The 19323-nt window shown below is 41.0% G+C and overlaps 1 protein-coding gene across 2 annotated transcripts in view; it reads left to right on the top strand.

Moving 5' to 3' along the window:
• The window catches only part of CDK14 (cyclin dependent kinase 14), a 546733-nt gene that overhangs the window by 107386 nt on the left and 420024 nt on the right, over positions 1-19323 (top strand). The window contains exon 1 of one of the 2 annotated variants that reach the window (XM_028525496.2): positions 3414-3570. The exons of the other annotated variant lie outside the window; for it this stretch is intronic. The gene's annotated coding sequence lies outside the window, so the exon portion shown is untranslated. Of the gene's footprint in view, positions 1-3413; positions 3571-19323 lie in introns of those variants that run through there. 2 annotated transcript variants of the gene reach the window in all.

Here is a 19323-nt window from a genome sequence, read left to right as displayed (position 1 = left end):
TTTGCCCGAAGCTTAGTGTGGGGAATGCTGTGGGTTCCCTGCTCACATAGTCCCCAGGCTGAATGGTGGCCCTTCCTCTCCAGGCCCCAGTTGGGGGCATCCGCCAGGTGTACATGAGGCTGGCCCTCTTGCCTCAGTGGGACTAACGGTGGGTGTGTTTGTTTTATCCGAGGCCCCATTTTTCCTTGGCTTTTCCCCATCCTCCAGCCCTGCCTCCTCACCCCTTTCCTCTGAGAGCATGTCCTCAATAAATTAGGTGAATAGGAATCCTGGCTGAGCTCTGTTTCTAGGGAACCCTGGCCTAAGACACATCAGTGAACTTTCTGACCTTTTATTCCCCCCCACCCTCACCCCTGGGCTCCAGATCCTTAGATAGGTGCCTGCCTTATATGTCCACCAGAATGTTCCAAAGGTATCTGAAACTCCACATGCATAAAAATGGAATGCAAGAAAATTTCCCCTTCTCCTCAAGCTTTGGTTCTTCCTGTACCCACTCCTTTAGTTGTGACCCCACGTTTCACCTAATTATGCCAAGAATTCAGAATTGAGCTTGGATTTTCCCTTTCCATTTGACTCATGTCCAGTCACTCAGTGAGTCATCCCTCTTGAAGGTCTCTCCCCTCCTCCATCCCCACTTTTATTGCTTTAGCCCAGGGCCTTGGCCGAACCGTTGTCTTAGTCTCCCAAGCGGCCCCCTCACCTCCCCTTGCTCACTCCTCCCGCCCATTTCCACAAGTTACCCCATTATAAAATGAAAAGTCCCATCCAGCCACTCTTCTGCCGTTAGTCCGTTAGTGCCTTCCTATTGGATTAAATGGCAGCTTCCTGCAGGAACAGACACCTAATTTCCTGGTGGGGCTTCCAGTGCCTGTTATATTTTGGCTTGGCGACCTCTCCCTCATTCTTCGCAGCTGCCACCGCTGTGTGCACTGCTTTGTGCACTGCTTGGTGGTTTCCTCAGACAGCTTCCAGTGTCAGGCCTCTGGCCCGTTAGTCCTGCCCTGCCATTCCTCAGGTGCCCACCCGCTCCTGGGCAGTGCCTGGAAGCCTCAGCTTGGGCTGCCTCCTCTGGGAAGCCCTCTGTGAGCTGCCCAAGGAACAGCATTTGTGTCTAACAAAGTGCTCTGAAAACACTCAGTTCAGTGTATTGTGGTCACTTGCTTTATTATTTTTTAATAAATTAAAAATATTTTCTTATATTGATTCTAGAGGGGAAGGTAGGGGGAAAGTGAGGGAAAGAAACCTTAATGTGAGAGAGAATCATCAGTCGGTTGCCTCTTGTCCTCCTGCCAACTGAGGACTGAACCCACAACCCAAGCATGTGTCCTGACCAGGAATGGAACTGGCAACCTTTTGGTTTGCAGGATTACACCCAACCAACTGAGCCACACCGTTCAAGGTGACTTGCTTTATTTTTAAACAGTGGTTGGTTCTTGGAATGCAGAGAACATGGTTGTTTATACTGCTGGGCAGAGCAGTACCTTCTGTTTGACTGAGTAAAGGAAAGAATAAAGGAGAAACTTTGTGTTAAGTTTTTTGACTTTTATACAAGACAGCTTAGTGGATACCAATGCTGTACGTGCTCTTACCCACCAACGCTATAGAAAATAGGATCTAGTTAAATTAGGTGACTAAAGATAACACTTTTAATGTGGATTTTCCCCAGGGAACATTGAACATTTGGGGAGGGGAAATTATTGATGCCCTAATATACAGAGTTGTGAAATTCATTAATTTGTTAAATATTTATTTTATATTTGCTAGATGCCCAATGTTGCATCATATGCTTCGGGGGAATAGAAAACAATGCGGTCGATACCATTTGTTCCTCAAGGGCCTCAAGGTGGGGAAAATGCTGATAATACAGGAGGGTTTTATGAGGCATCACGTGACTAAATCCTAAATGACTCAAATAAGAAGTCGGCTCTGGGAAAGGAGTCTTTGTAGGCGGGAGGGCTCAGCAGTCATAAGCAAAACCTCAGATGTCTGAAAAACTTATTGAAATGAAATTCTTACACATAAATGATGTTCATATAACTTAATAGTTTCCAGCTATTAAGGAGATAGGTCTCTCTCTTGGCTTTGGTGGAGGAGGGCATACATAATATTTGTGTTTGAAGAACTTTTTAAAGACTTTGTAGCGAGCTTTGTGTGTGTATGAGTGTTCACAGGTCACTCAGAAGGGTGGAGGTGAAGTAAGGATGGTTCTCAAATGGGGGATGGAGGAGATAATTCCTTTAAACCAATTAGGATGTGAAGGGAAAATGCTTTTCCCTGAGCTTTCTGATTTATAAGTGTGCACTCAGTCCTGGGAGCTATGGGAATATTGGCCACTCATCACTGACAGAATAGTCACCTCCTCTTGTACTTCAATTTCTTAATTAACTGAATATCTATGAGGTCACATTTTATGCCTGACTCTTTTTTTGTTTAATTTCCTGCCTATTTCTCAGTTGTTTCCTTGTGTCTTAATCTAATTTATGCCCTTTTGTGGTTCTGTTTTCTGAGGACAGGGACTGTGTGAGCGAGGATGAATTGTTGATCGACCACTCTCCCGTAGGGGTCGCTATGAGAGTAGTAGTTTGGCATTTTTCCCTGCCACCCGGCACCATGTGGCATGACTTGACACAATTAGCCTAAGGACAGTGAGATCTGGTTGGGGTTGCTGTTTTACTTTTGAGAGTGTTATGAACCTAACCCACCAAGAATTCTGCAGGTTCATAACTGTATTTTATCATTTTAGTTCATAAATGCTACCTGTGCTTTTTTTTACCTCACGTATCTGGTGCATTATTTTAGAATTCTCATGCCCCATTTGCCTATGACAAATATATGCAGATAGACCCATTAAACCATTTCAGTGGCTTTTGCAGCATGCATGATGGTAGCCTAAACTTGGCCTTCTGTAGGACCTCAGATTATTGTTTAATGGGGTTGTCACTCAAGATACTTACTGGCTTCCTCCAGTGCTTTTAAAAAATTGAATTGAACATGATGAGGTGCATCCCCTTGATTAAATGTTTTTCCTTCCATGCAATCACCATTAGCTGTTTGGCTCCAATTCTGTATTCTTTTGAAGCAGCCCTGCATTGCAAATCAATATCTCTCTGAAGAGACAGTGTGCTGTGAATTGCCTGGGCAGCATATGCACAGTTACTTTGGCTGCAATGCTGCTGCAGAGCCCGGTTACTCTGCCTTCCTGGGAACTCCACAGGCAAGTCCATCGTGTCTGGAGAAAAAAAATTAGATTTTTTTTGGGAAAAAATATTGAACTGTTAGAGCTATTGCTACTGAATGTTAGCATGTCTGTTGTGTTCTTCTGAACCATTTTTTGTCTGATTGCATCAAGAGTAGCTTCTCTGGGGTAATTTCTGGGTTGTGTGTGTGTGGGTTTTTTTTTCTTCTGCTTCCCCCTGTCTTGGTTGTAGTACGGCCGTACCATTTCAGCTTGCTAGTGCAGAAAGATGTGAATTCAGTTACTGGATGCGCCTGGCCTGGTGCAAACACATTGCTAGAGACATGTTAAAGAGTTCCAGGTGAACCGAGCCTGAGGGAGACAACAACAGAACGGTAAGAGGGAGCATGCTTAAAATTAGAGCAGGGTTTTTAATTTGGAACATCTCGGCAAGTCTGAATCCTGACTCACTCATTTACAACTTGAAAAGGATTCATTTTCTGCATGTCATTTTACTCATCCCTTTCCATTTAACTGCCAAAACCGGCACAGATTGATCAAGGGGGTATTTAAATTAGGGATCTGGCAGGAGGTTACTCACGGGAGAGTCTCTTGAGGCTCCGGAGGCTACTGCTTATAGTTTGTAAACACCAGTGGCAGCGATAAGATGAGGAAAAGGTTTCGCGACTGTGCTGCTTTGCCATAGCTGAGTCTTATTTCTTCTGAAACTTGTCTTATTTATTACAGCTTAAAGAGATCTTGCAGATTGTTTTGCTTGGCTAGGCTTGGCTGCATGCCCTCTGAGTCAAGCTAGTGAAGGACAGGAGACCACTTTTTTTCATTTGGGTAAACTGATGCCTGTGAATGAGCTGGGTTGGATCTGAGTGGAATAAACATCTCTGATATATTAAGGATCTGGGGCTTCCTCCCTGCTCATCCCACCCCTGTTCCCTTCTGGCACAGAAACGCACCTGCTGTAAGTGTGTGCTGCCTGGCAGAGGTCAGTGTGCTGGTGTTTTGCATCGTTATACCTGTCGTGGTTATGCTTTCATGTATGGAAGTGGTGATTCGTCATGCAGGTCTGCTTGAAGTGCTGGCTCCAGTAGTGGACCATGAGCATTTTGGATGCAAATGGAGAACCCCTGCATGCACGAAGACTGGGGCAGCAGACAGGCTGCTTTGAAACGATGCTTTACCAGCTCATAAAGAAGAAACAATCGAGAGAGAGAAATGTAAACCTTGATATGTCTACAGAGGTTGCATTCCTGTTTCCTTTGTTAATTGGCACAGAGTGCGGGTGGGTTGGGTGAAGTTGAAGGGCATGTTTTCATATTGTTCAAAGTGAGGCTACTACATTACATGGTCCTGGTGCATTTATTAGGATGCCTCTATTATATAGGTGCTGAATGTTAAGGATGTCAGCATTTGATTTTTTGCTTTAACAACATTCCACTTATGTATGTCTAACTCAGTAACTCCTGTAAAATGTAAGTGATGAAGGTAGTGGATGTTAGTGGAGAGCATCATCGGAACTTGCGGCAGCATGCTGGCCATAAGCCAGTTGTGTATCACTTTGTGTCATAGGCGTTTTTAAGAAAGGACACCTGATTGCTTGATAGGCTAATTGAGAGAAATATTGATAATATATTAGGATTCACTAGAATTTCTTTTGGGGGGAGGAGCCTTCAATATTGCTTCTGAATATACTCAACTGCTTATTGTAATGGTTGGACATTGATTTTTGGGAATAAACATTTGAATTTTCTTCCAAAAAGAGTTCAGATTTTTTTCTATTTTGACATTTTAAATTATTTTTAGTTTTCCAATATATCAGTTGTTCTTTAAGTTTTTCTTTAATTAACTCTTTTTCTAAGCAGAAAAGGACATGCCCTGCATTTGGTGCTTCTGTTTCTGAGAGTGATATGTTCTAGCTATTTATATTTTTACCTTCACTCTGTGTAAGCTGTGAGGTTTATTCTTTTGGCCCGTGACAGAAGGAGTTGTACATTTGCAAAAAGTAAGCAATTTTTAAAAGGGGACTAAACAGTAGAGCAATAATATAACATTGATTTTACAATCATGCATTTTTTATTCCTCATTGTACAAACATGTATTAGCCATCTACCATGGGTAAGAAATTGTAGGACTTGCCACATGGAAGTACAGGTGAAGGAGCCACCCTCTCTTCCTTGCACTGAAGGAGCTTAGGTATAGTAATATTGGTACTTTCCTCTGGAATATGCTGCATTACGCTTTCTAATGAATTAGTAAATTTAATGCGTTTTGAATATTCTGTTTCCCATTTAGGAGAGTGCTTTGTCAATTTTCATTTAATCATTTATTTACAAACCTTTATGAAGAGCCTACTGTGTAGTGGTGCAGCTGCCGTGTGTCAGGAAGTAAAGTAGGTCTGGCCCCTGTCCCCAGGGAACTTACAGTCTACTTCTTTTAAAGTATTTCGTGGAGAAATTTTAGAGCACTTAATTTAGCTTTAATTTTTTGGCCACTTGTGAAACAGATAGTATATGCTTTGATTTTTTTCATTTTTATGTTGTAGTATAAAGTGTACATAATAAAATTCATCATTTTCAAGTGTACATTTTATTGACAGCGAATATATCACAGTGTTTTGCTACCATCGCCACTATCCATTTTTAGAACTTTTTCTTCATCTCAGGCAGAAACCCTGCCCATTGAATAATAACTCCCCAGTGCCCCTCCCCACAGGTTCTGGTAGTCTGCAGTCTCCTTTCTGTGTCTGTGAATTTGCCTCGTCAAGGTACCTCATATGATATGAGGTGGAATCACATAGTATTTGTCCTTTTGTGCTTGGCTTATTTCACTTAGCTTGGTTTTGAGGTTCATCCATGTTGTGGCGCGTGTCAGAATTTCACTCCTTTTTGATGTATGCTTTGCTTTTTATATGGAAAAGACAGCAATCTGTGTTCCCCTACCTTTACATGATTTCACTAAATCAAGTTTCCATATGAACACCATAATAGATAATTTAGAGATACTAAAAACAAAGACCTGGTGGGCAGGGGCAGGGGCAGGGGTGAGGTAAGAGGGTTAGAAATGCTCTGAGGGAATGATTTATGGATGTATTACATTTGGATTTTTTACATGGCCTGGTAACTGAGCATGGTAATTGGGCTGCTTACACTATCAAGTCAGTTCTTCCCTGATGGAGAGCAGCAACCAGGGAAATGTTAAGGGGAAGGCTGGCCTATAGCTTCTTTTGCTATTAACATTTGAATTGCACCTTCTCTGCTTCTAGCACCTTATTCTATCTAACTTTAGAAGCAAAGGCTGATCTTGTTGAGGTTCTCTTACAGAATCAGAGACTCTTAGAACCGGCAGGTATTTCAGCCATTGTATTACCTCGTTGGCTTCTCAGAATCATACATTCTGCCGATGGGAGAGTCTCCTGAGTCCCGCTGCGAGCCTTCTTTCACGTGCCGTGGCTGCACTCGGTGGACACTCAGTCTGAAAACCCCAGTTATCCTCTGAGTTAGACGGAGAGGAATGACAGAGGGTGTAAGCTTCAGTGTCAGTTAAGCAGTTTTCCATGGGATGAGGTCAGCCTGACTCCATCATATAACATTCTCTTTCTCAAATTTCTGGTTTTTCTGATAGAGGGTTCTTTTTAGAAAGCAAAATAAGTGTTCCCAGAGCTGTTCATTGACCTGCTGTTAGCTAATTTGCTGATTCTTAGCGTTTAGTAAAGGAGTCATGAAACCCAGACATGTATGCAGGAGGAAGAGTCAACTGGCGGTGTCTCATTGTCCCAGTCCCCTCAGCTTGTCCTGGTCAATGAATCTTGTGCTCTCTTCCTCCACCCCCAAATACTTTTTAGATTTTCATTTCTGACTTTTGATAAGAGGTGACATTTGGGTGGTGGAAACTGAGCAGAGGAGAAGATGGGTCAGAAAATGTTACACCACAAAGCTGTTCCTTTGCTCAGCTTTAAAAGTACTTTTTTTTTTTTTTCACCAGAAGAAAGAATGAGAGAAGTGTTGTAGATCAGGTCTATTAATTGCATATTTCTCTCAGGATAGGAGTCCCAGGGAAGACAACCTGATGGTCAACAGCTTGGGCTTTGTGGTCAGGGTCCTGGGACAAATCTTGTTTCCTATGTTCACTCTCTGTGTGGCCTTGGACATGGAACTTAATTCTTATATGCCTCAATGTAATCATCTGTAAAAGTGGGATAATAATAGTAACCCATGGGCTTGTTTTAAAATTAATTGAGAAACTACATATAAAGCATTTTTTTTTCATAGAAACTGTTATGTAAGAGCTCAATAGTAGCCATCATCATCATTGTCATCATCATAGAAATCTTGCGTTCCCATCTGACTGATCTTACACTGCAAGATCAACTTGCAGTGTATCTTGCCCAGGCTCCTTCTCCAGTTTGCTTGATGATTGAGCATACATGACATTCCTTAATGTTCCTGAGTTTGCGTGTATAGGAGGAGGATATGAAAGGATGTTCCAGTGTTCTGTTTATTGTCTGGCAGGTTTGGGAAGGAGAGAGATTCTGTAACTTCTTCCCCTGCCCAGCTACAAGTTTTCCCCCGCTGCTTATCCTTCAGCAAAATGAGATCTCACTGAAAATACAAAGATGACAGTGACATGCTCCTGGAGCACTGGGGGGTCCTTTCAGGTGGCAGACGAGCAGCAGGGTGTGTGTGTCCCAGGGCTCTGCTCCATTCACCTTGCACATCTCAGTTAGGATTCATTATTGACTTGTCTCCGTCACAGGGAAGGTTTATAGAACCAGTCCTCATGAAATCAGTCAGGACTTTATTATTAATGGATTGCTGCCAAATCTATTATTGCTAAAATTTCAGCTCTTTACAATGGATAGACAGTTGTTAAAGCTGCACTGAAGGCTGCATTCTATTTTCTCCCCGTGGTTCATTGTTCCCTCTTCATAAGCTCTCTGTGGCTAGTGACCCATATATGATTCCCTGAAAAATTTAAGAGCTTCAAAAGTCAATTGTACATTGAATGATGCCCTATATTTTTTCTGAATTCTTCAGTGGGGTTTGCATCTAGATTTATTTTATGGGAATAAAAACACTAAACTTTTAAACTTTGTGACATCACTCATGACATTAACTGCTAAATTATTATCTAAACATTGATAATGCATTTAAATTTTATTAAAAAGATAGTTATTGTAGGTGAGGAGATGTGAGTTGTCTTTATTTATATAGCCATCTGTTTCAGAGTGAGAAGTTAGTACACAATTTTATTTCTCCTTCAGGAAAGGAATTTAAAAATATTTATAATATTTATTTTTAAATGCTGTTCATATGGTTACCAGGGGAAAGAAATCCAGGCCCTGATGGATCAGTCAGTACCTCCGGTAGTGTCTTCTCAGTTTCCATTTTTAATGTTATTGTGCCTTCTGGATGCTGTATCTTACTTGAGGGAGAGAATAGTGAGCTACGGGTATTTGAAAGGTATAAGTATGAAGGAACAGCTAGCTTGGTTTTGTACAAAGAAGCCATGGGTGGTGCAGTGAAACTCAGAAGAGAAACAAGACAGATTTCAGAAGGCACCTGAGACTGTTATTTGCACAGCCTCTGAGCCAAATGACAGCTTCTCTGGTTCTCATAATGTTTAAAAAACCCCTCAAACACTAAGCATATGCGTACAGGTAGAAAGCGTGCTGGACTGTGCTGTCCCTTTCAAACATCTGTGAATCTGAGTTCAGCCTCATCTGTTTATTGGTTATGAGTGCTTCTGACATGGTAGCTATTTTTAAATTTCTGTAGTTCATTTCGGTCAGTTCCCCATGCCAGGTTATTTCATACCTTCTGCACGGTGAAAACACACCTTGGTTTCCCCTTCTCAAATAGGGCCCAATATAAAAATCTAATGAAAAGAAAATCTATATTTAAACCTGTAAAGTCTACAGTGAGGGAGGAGGGAGTCTCTATTTGCAGGCACAGAAGTTTTTTCAAGGTAAGAGCTTTAAGGGAATGCTGTGTCTCGATGAAGAGACTAATCAGCCGTGCAGTGTGAGCCACTTTGTAGCTGGATTCTTCTGCTTTACCAAGAGTGGGTATTCCACTTTCCACTGCAGCTCCGGGAATTTTGTGGGTTAGAATCCGCTGTGCTTTGTGGCATCGCAGCAAAGCCACTCCCTTGTTGTGTGTGGGGATTCTCGCTGCATGTACCCACTTTAGAGCCCGAAGGCTGCAAATGGGTGGGGGAGGCAATACAGATGTCCACTTTATTACACTTCCCAACAGTGTGTATTCATGTGGCCAGGGGACGTGAGTGCTGCACTCCTGACTCTGTCTTTGTGTCATGATGGGCTTTTCACCAGCATGTAATTATGGATGTCAAGTGGGGTCAGAAAACTCATGTATTTTCTTCTTTTTTCCCTTCAAACTTTTTGGGATATTTAGTAAGTTTTTAGTGGAAACAGTGACCTAGACTTCCACAGCATTGCCGTGTCCTTTTGTGTTGGATTAGGGGCTCATATCCTCTGTCCATTCTGGGGTTGGGTGTGTTCAGTTATGCCTGGCAGACAAAAGGCTCTCCCCCGACTCCCTACCCAGGGAAGGATCTGTTTTAGGATACACTGTACTCTTAACAGGTGTAAGTTCCTTTTAAAATCTTGTTTCTGAGTCCTGGAGTGACTTCCTTCTATTTCTTTTCAAAGCTACTAAATAAACTCTGGTAAATAAAGAGCAAAGCAAGATTCTGGATTCAGTTCTCCTTCGAATAATTTTGTGGTAATTGTTTTTACAAATATGGTGGCCAATGGCAAAATAATGCTCCTGTATTAAAACATATAATCCATAAATTTCTTTTTCTTTTATTGAATTTATAAATTCAATTGAGGTGACATCAGTTAATAAAGTTATGTAAGTTTCAGGTGTACAAATCTATAATGCATCACCTTTATATTGTATTGTGTGTTCACCACCCCAAGTCAAGTTTCCCTCCATCACCGTGTATCCCTGTTTATCCCTCCTACCTCCCCACTAAATCACGCATTTCTGTGCAGGAAGTAATGTTACATATGCTGTTATAACCCATGTATATTTTCCTGTTTTTTCTTCCTCACCCACTCTATCCTATTGGTTTTTAAAAATGTATAAGTATATTGGGTGCACCCACTATAAACATATTTGTGTACCTTATCAAAAAACTTATGTCAGTGTTCAGAATTATATTAAAGGATTATTTGAAGTTACCATGAGTTTTTGTGGGACATTTGAGTGTAATATTTACCCAAGGAATATTGAAATGATGATCACCCACGTTGTACCCAGAGACTAAAGCAGATTCTGCCTCTGAAGGACTTGACCTTTCTCACAATCTCAGGTCCGTCTTTGACTGTGGTAGCAGCACCTGTCATTTACACAGCTTAGAGCGCTGTGCCTCAGCCTTGAATGTGCGCACCCATCCTCCAGGGACCTTGTTAAAATCTGGGTTTTGACTCAGTGGAACTGTGGGAAGGGCCGGGGAGAGGCCTGAAATCCCAGGTGATGCCAGGCCTTGCTGGTCTGTGGCCAGCATGGTGTTGGAGAATATTCCAGATAAAATTCTGATCCCCAAAGATAACTACATTCTGAAACACCTGTATAGGCCACATAGAGAAAGAAACACCTATACAGGTCATCAATATACTCATCTATCTATGGGAGCCTATGATTAACATTGTATCTTTTATATCTATATCAAGTGAATAAGTATAACAGAAGAGAACGCAACTAAATAAAATTATTTTAACAATATACACTAAAAATTTAAGCTGCTGGGAAGACCACCTAAGTATTTCATAATAGAGTTAGCAAAACAATGACCAGGCCTCTCAGTGGTAAGTAAGCTCTGAAGCGCTGTAAGGGCTGTAACAAAACCGCAGTCACTGAAGTGGCCGCATAAAGGAATGTAATGTCCTCAAGGGTTCTGCATTCAGCTGTGTCCATTAGCCATGGATTCGGGATTTAAATAAAATTAGGTCAGACCCCAAAGAAACCGGTCAGTAGAAAAATAAGCATTTTTCAATTGACTCACAATAATAGACATTGAATTCTGGTGAGTGGGAGCAGCCGGGGAAGCCTTTTCATTGACTGGAAAGGATCTAGGCTTGGGAGGCACCTCATTGTTGTGTGGTCTTCTAAGGGCTGAGTGTTTCAAAAATGGCCTGTGTTTAGTTAAAGGGGAAGGCTTCTAATAAGTTAAACACCCCATTTTTGAGTAAATATTAATAGAACACCATTTCACACTGTCTTTTGGGCTTTGAGAACATTGAAGAAATGGAAGATACGATTTTTGTGTACAGTCTGGCCATAGAAATATGAGGAACACATGAGAGACACAGCAAAACAAAGACCTCCTTCCACCCCAGTAAAATTAATCAAAGGCATGAAAACAAATTTCAGGGTTCTTATAAAAGAGTATAAGACAGCATATATTTAAGTGACAAATTATGAGGTACAATCTAAAAATGACGTAGCTCTCAGGGCATTTTGGTTGCAACAGTGACAATGACATAGGGTCAAAACTAGCATTAAGTAGGCGGGGCCAAGGTTGCCAAATGTCCTACAATGTGACTGCTGTGCTGTGCTGCTCACAAATAACTCCTCAGCCTGGAGGCTCAGGACTCCAGCCCTGAGACACAGTGCCAGGATCTTAAGAGTTAAGGAAGACCCGCAGAGACTGAACCATCCAAGGTGTTCATGGTGCGAACCTGTCTGCTGCTGTTCTAAATGCTGAGATCCTAAGGGAAATGGAATGTACAAGGAAGCACAGGGTGAATTTATGTGTCTGCCCTTGTCCAGTGAATCTATTTACAATCATTTACCAGCTGCAAATCACTGCCTAGAGTTTGTAATAGAATGTTTGAGATGTAAAAGATCTTAAGAGCTGTTTACTCCACCTGCCTCATTTTACAGATGAGAAAATTGAGACCCCGAGAGTTTAAGTGACTTGTTTAAAGTCACTTAGTTCTGACTTAGGTGAGCAACAGGTTTGCTTGTGTGTTAGCTAATGTTCTGAGTGTGACTTTGGGAAGTCTTGGTTCTGATAAAACGTAGCTAGAAGTAAAAGTACACTCATGCATGTATCCCTCTGTATACATATAGCTAACACATCCTGTGTCTTCATTCCATTTAGCCAGGCACACTGCCACCTCCACACACACGAGAGAAGAGGAGAAGAAAGAGACTATAACCAAAGAAAGTACAGCTTACTCTTATTTTTAAAAAAATAAAAAAAAGATTTTGTTGGTTTATTTTTTGAGAGAGGGAAAGGGAGGGAGAAAGAGAAGAGAGGGAGCGAATCAATGTGAGAGAGAATCATTGATCAATTGCCTCATGCGCCCCGACTGGAGACCAAACCCTCAACCCAGGCATGTGCCATGACCAGGAATTGAACGAGTGACCTTTCAATTTGCGGGATGACAGCCAACCAACTGAGCTACACTGGTCAGGGCAGGACAGTGTACTTTTAGATCTTACAGGTTGAGGTTAGAGGTGAAGGTAGCTGTCATGAGTTGTGATTCCAGTGGCATTAGAAATCTCTACCCCCACCCCAAATACCCAGTCCGCCTATCCCGTGGTGGATGACATTCCTTTTACAAGTGATGAAGCTTTGTATTCTATATTGTTAAAGTTCAAATAATTCTGGGAGAAATAATACTCTCATTTAAGTGTTCAAAAACTTAGAAATGAGTGACAGTGTTGTTTTTTTTTAATTGGGAGCAGATTTTGAGAGAAGATACTGAGTAGGAGAAAGCCCACAGGCCCTCACTGGGTAATGGGTGAAGGGAAAAACAAGTGTAAGAGGTTGTTGGAATGTGAAGGTTTTTGCTTATTTCACTTTTGCATCAGACTTGTGATGCATATTTCTTTTACGAATCTCAAAAGACTGTGACTTAGTTTAATGTATGATGCATGATGTATATTTTCTGTGGGTCAACTTGGAGTCTTTTCAAGCAGTTCTTTTTCTGGCTTCTGCCTTCATGAAGAGTGTGAAGAGGCAGAGAAGAAGATCACATTCTGACTCAGTAAAATGCCGATCACCAGGAAACGGGTGATTCAAAGGGACAGTTTTCAGCCCAAATGAATTCACTTGAAATGAATGCCAACCGTAACTTAATTAAGTTGTGCTCTTTCAAATCCACTGCTGTGAGTATGGGAGACAGTTGTCTGGCTTTTACATAGCTCCAAGCTAAAACTGTAGGTCAAACTGTGACTTTTGGAGCTTCCAACACTGTTTGAATTTGTAACAATTTTTACTGAATTTTGAGTCTGCTAGCTACAGTACAGACCCCTGTTAATAAAGAGTGAACCAAAATAATTGAATCAGATGAACACTCAAGGGTGTGCCCCTCTATCCTTGTTCAAAATTCTAGCCTCTATTGAATTTACTGGCAAAAAAGAAGTTCAGGGATTTATTTTGGTATTTGTGATGATTTCTTCTCTTTGTCTATCTTCAAATACCACGAGACATTGTTGCGTATGTAAATTTTGTCACTTCAGTTTCTAAATGGAACAAGGAAGTGTGAAAAAATGCAGCCACAGAGAAATTATGTATATCCTTATTCCTATTACTACGGGAATGCCTGTTGCTTTCAGGCGGTGCTGATAGGATAGCTGTTTACTGGGATGGGCTTTGGGCTGAGGAACCAAAGGTGTTTTCTTCTGAACTCATGATCGGCAAAAACCACTTAAACCAATGGAAGACCCACATAAATTAATAAAAAACCTTGACCAGACCCTTCTTCAAGCAGAGATTTGAAGGGAGAGATGCTGTTGGGAGTTATAAAATAAAGGGTTAAAAAACAGTCTTTGCCCTTTGGCGGAGACAGTCATGTTGCTGAGATTAAAGTATCTCCAGAAGAATAATTACAACCCAGGCTATACAAAATATTGGAGCAGAATAAATGCACAGTCACTGAGGTGAATTCTTAATAAAGGATTTGTCTGAGTGTGTGAGATTCAATCAACAAGAGCAATTTTTGAGAAGATTCTTGAATAATATAATTGTCGGTCCATGGCTTGGTGTGGGTGTGCCTATGCTGAGGGCACAGACAAAGAATGTGTAAAGGACAGTGAGAGCTGATGGTGTATGACATGTCCAAGGGTCTTCTGTGCCTGGGAAATCCACAGTCACTGGCTTTTGTACTTGGCCAAGTGCCCACGTCCTTAAACATATAGAGAGCTATTAAAAATATAATTCTGAAAACAATTTTCTCAATCCTTTCAGCAGTGATTGCTGACAGTTAAATTTCTTTAATTTCAAATGCTAATTTAGTATAACTGATTATGTGAACCTATTTCAGACACCTTCAGCAAAGAAAACAGGCACAAATATGATTATTGCAAGTCACGTTACTAAACTACTCTTACCCTATTTCAAAATACCAACTCAGTCGATTTAATGAATTTCAATATCATTTGTGTATTTCTTTGTATACCTTCCTAGGATTATAGCTTTACTTATTTAGATACCTTCCAGGGGTTTCAGGAATATTTTTTGAATCATCCTGGTGTTGTGTAATGTATACAAATCTACAGGTAACACAATGCCTTCTCCGAATAGCTAGGGTGATAGGATCTGAGCTGTGGACCATTGGGGTCTTGGTTGCTTTTTTCCAAAGTGATTCAGATCTGAGTCACTGGTTAGCAGTGGAGTTGAGTTTTCTTTCTAAGGGTTACATTTCCCAGAGTTATTAAAATTTAACTTATTTCCAAAGCAATGCTTTTGAAAATGCTTACATGGTTGCACGTAAGTCCTCTTTGCAATCAATCTGGTGTCTGTCCACCAGGTACATGCGTTCTCTATAAAACATCGCTGAGCCTCTGTCACATACCCTTTGGTCTGTCGTTGAGTTGCACTGACCTGGTCTGCCATCACTGGCACATCCTGTGTTGCTGATCTTTCCGCACTTGTGCCGCTTATACCCTCTCTCCCTGGCTCGGGTTAGCCATTCTTACCCTTGGTGCCGTTCCTGCTTGGGATCCTCGGCTCACAGTTCCATGTGTTCAGGAACCAACCGTGTCCTCTCGTGTTCATCCTTCCTTTATAACTGCCGTCTGCCCTTTATATTAACTTTTCTCTCTTGAAACCATAACAAACTCATGGTTTTTCAATACCTCAACCTACTCCATTTAACCATAATTTTATCTTCCTTTTGATGCTCAGATATATAATCACAGGTTAGCCAGTGAGAACCCTGATAGGCAGATTCCTCTGTCCTTCTCGTGTTGTCCCTGACATTTTGGAAAGGATCCTAGTTTTCTGGTAACAGCTGTTTATTTCACAGCTGTTTTGTGCTTCCTGCTCTGTGAACTGGAATCAGGTCACTTCCCAAGGGCTCCTCTTTTGTCTGTCCTTGGTTATGAGGCTTCTCTCCAGCTAGTGTTCAGTTGGTTATTCAGGATGATTTCTCTCCAATTTGGTTGTAATTGCAGATTGGTCCTGGGAGGAGGTTAGTGTAGCTTCCCCTTACTCCTCCGCTGTCTTGGATCTCTCTGGGTTCCTCTTTTTCATAGTGGAGAATTGGAACATAGGCCCAAATCTGGGGACTGGGGATGTACACAAAAGTCACTAAGTGGATCAAAGGGCTACTGTTTGGTGGTTGGAAAAAGCTGCCTTTTTGAGGTTATGGGTTCCCATTAATTATTTCCATCTGGACACACCATGCTTCTGCCCTCTACTTTCTTATGAGGTTTTATCTGTTGTCAGGCTTTCTACTGCACCAACCTTAATAAGCATTTTCTTGTGGGAGGAAAGATTCTATTTGAGGAGGGGAAAAGTTTCTTTAGGTTGCCGACAGATTGAAAGAAAGATTCAAGTGAAGATTGAGCAGCAAGGCCAAGCACTCGTGCATAATCTGTTTTCTAGAATCCTCTTTCATTGCTAGAACTCCAGTCCACTCACTCTTCTCTTCATGTACCCCGGACACTTCAATGATTTTATTCTACAAGCTGCCAGAAATTGCAGCTTTCTGAGGGAAATAGTACAATTCTTACTTTTTACCATGCTCATTCTTCTGTAGGCCAAACCTTGCTTTATCCAATTTGGGGTCTGCTGGGGGAGTTGCCTGACAAGCTCATGAGGTCAGACACAAGGTTGATTCCTTTCTTGCATCTTTATGGAAGGTTTGGATTCTGCTTTCTCTTGTGCTTGCGGTTAACAGAGATGACCAGGTCACGTTTAAGTTGTTTGTCCCAAAGATTGGAAACCTGAAACTTTTCCAGAACAGTCACTTTGCCCTATGTGGAAAACTCAAGTATAGATTACTTTCCTGGATGAAGATGCATGCACAAGGCAGGTGCCGATATAGGTATTATTCACGTGAACCCCAGACCAAGTGGAGAGCAGCATATAATTATGGGCAGAGTTTAGTCCCAGGCTTTATAATGCTGATGGAGTTAGGCCCGGCAGAAAAGTTTCAGTGTGTGGTTGTTTATTGATAGTGGTCCTAGAGTCATCCTTGTTTTCTCCTGGATCTGATACAGTGTATCAAATTCAGAAAGTGGTATCTGCAACATGTTCCTAAGAACATTCTGCTCAAATATCAAAGTGCTTCAAGCAATTCCAGTAAGGCGAGTGTATTAGTTTTCTGTTGCTGTGTGACACACCACCACAAACTCAACCAGGTTATTATCCCAGTTTCTATAGTTTAGAGGTCCAGGCACGACATTTTTCTGCGCCCGGTCTTATTGGGCTGAAATCAAGGCATTGGGTGTGGTTGTGGTTCCGACCTGGAGCTTGAGATTTCCTTACAAGCTCACTAGTTGTCAGCAGAACTTTCTTTCTTGTAGTTGTAGTTTCATGGTCCCCATTTTCCTGCTGGCTATCAGCCAGTGACCACTCTCAGCTCCTAGGGACTGCTCCATAGACTATGCCATGAAATGTTTGCTTTCTTGCAGGCTAGCCAGGTGACCTCTCTCTTCTTTTCTGTGGCTAATTGGAAAAACTCACTGCTTTTAAAGGACTCTTTTGATTAGGTCAGGCCCACCCAGGACAATCTCATTCGCTCTATCACATAACGTAATATAATCATGGGAGTTCTATCTCATCATCATATTCATCTTGGAGGAGAGAGGATTATTCAAAGATGGGGGACATTGGGTATCATGTTAGAATTCTGCTGATCATAGTCAGCTTGTGGTTTAAAAAATCTTACTTTTGTTGATAGCATTTTATGCGTGTATATATGCTTATTGTTTTTGGACAATTGCTTTTGGGTAATGTTTCAGAGTTTTTGCCCTTTTGAGCAAGAGAGCATGAAAACTACTAATTTGAGTGAATGTTCTTAAATCTGATTTATGAATTCGGAGTACCTTATTGAGCTTTCCTGTGGGCCAGGCACTGAGCAAGACACTGTAGGGAAAGGGTGCAACAATGTGCACGCCTTTGCCTACGTGCAGCTGGGTGGGAAGACACTGCATCTGGAATGTGTCCTGTTGACAGGGTGCCAGGAGAACATGGTGCCAAGAAACCACTGTGGGTGGTGATATATTTTAAAAATTGTATATGAACTAGAAACTAACTAGCAAGATATATGTTTCTGAATGTAGTAAAATCACAACCATAGGCACGTTCTCATATAAGTATACTGTTTCTAAGAAGTTTATTTTATGTTAATGGTTGTTTTCTGCTTGTATTTTGTCACTTGCTAGTAGATGATAAAACTGATCCATGTGAAATGCTTACAAATGTTTGTGGGAAATGTTTTAAATTTAGAAAATTTTGTTGAAATGCATTTTCCTCTTAAAATAAAAAAAAGCTGCTCTGTCTTAATGTAGAATACCTTAGACAAGCCAGTTTTTGGCCGTTGCATGGTTTTTTCGAATGTTTACAATTATCAAGTGTGCCAGTGTCACCTCCATCAAGTGAGAGGCTAACCTGACTGAAAAAACGTTAATATAGGACCCTTAATATAAGGCACGAGGAAGGAGATGAGGGTTTACTCCCAGTAGGTTTTGTTACAGTTTCTCTTGCTTAAATTGTACTGACTCAGAGAGTTTTTACAACTTTCAGTTGGAGTGCCTCTGTCTCCTAAAGTTAACAGCCTTGTGAGTCTCAGTTTTGTTAGAATTGGGAGCAGGAAGGGCAGCAGACAAAAGGCTTACATGAGTTTATACGATTTCATGGACTGGTTAAGAATTAGGTTCATTCTCTTCGCTTTACGGTGTCCTTCCAGCTCTTCTTTTCTCAGCTGACAGGTTGGGGTCACATTTGTCATTGAGCCCTTGCTCATATTTTGTGCTGTGGCTGTGTCAGTGTACATGTGCTGCACATTTATATTTTATAGTGAAAACTTCCACATATATCTAGAAAAAAATGTTCACCATGTATTTTCCTAGACAAATAGGAAAAAAAGTGTTCTATATAAAAAAGAAGCCCATTTTACTAAGAGAGCTCAAACACCTCAAATAAAAAAAGAATGGGGGGTTGAATAGAACATATTATATTCACAATGAAGCATGCAGGTGGTGTGTTGCGGAATTGTGCACCTGAAACCTGTATGATTTTGTTAGCCAGTGTCATCCCAATAAGTTTAACAAAAAAGAAAATAAGTAAAAATAAGATAAAACTAACTAACAAACGGAAGAATGTATCGCATTTTTCTTGGCAAAACCAAGAGCTGTTTCTGTGCGATTTGTGCTGTTCTTAAGGATGGAGTTGAGGCCAGACCATGATCACTGCTTTCCCATCATTTATGTGTCAATTCCATCCTCACTTACATCATTCCACGTTGTATATTCTATACACATTTATCACCTCTTTGGATTTATGTATGCATATGTAAGTCTTCTTTCAGGTTAAGTGAGAAACAATATTTATGGCTCAAACAGAGAGATTACCTTCTTTCTGAGAGTGTCTTGGTAAATTGAAAGATCCATGATGCACTGCTTCCTGTGTTTTGTTCTTCACCCTTTAATTTTTGCTTCTTTTCAGCCTTGTTTTGTAGTTGCTGTGTATAGATCTTGCACATATTTTGTCAGATTTATCACTAAATGTTTTATACTGTTTGAAGCTGTTGCAAATTGTGTTTTTCTGATTGTGACTAGTATCTACAAATACAAATGATGTTTTGCATATTGATTTTGTATTTTACACCCTTGATAAACTTATGCATTAATTCTAGTGGTCTTTTT

This window comes from Phyllostomus discolor, chromosome 10 (assembly GCF_004126475.2).
Source record: "Phyllostomus discolor isolate MPI-MPIP mPhyDis1 chromosome 10, mPhyDis1.pri.v3, whole genome shotgun sequence".
NCBI classification, from domain to species: domain Eukaryota; kingdom Metazoa; phylum Chordata; class Mammalia; order Chiroptera; family Phyllostomidae; genus Phyllostomus; species Phyllostomus discolor.
This window is presented reverse-complemented; position numbering and strand designations above follow the sequence as displayed.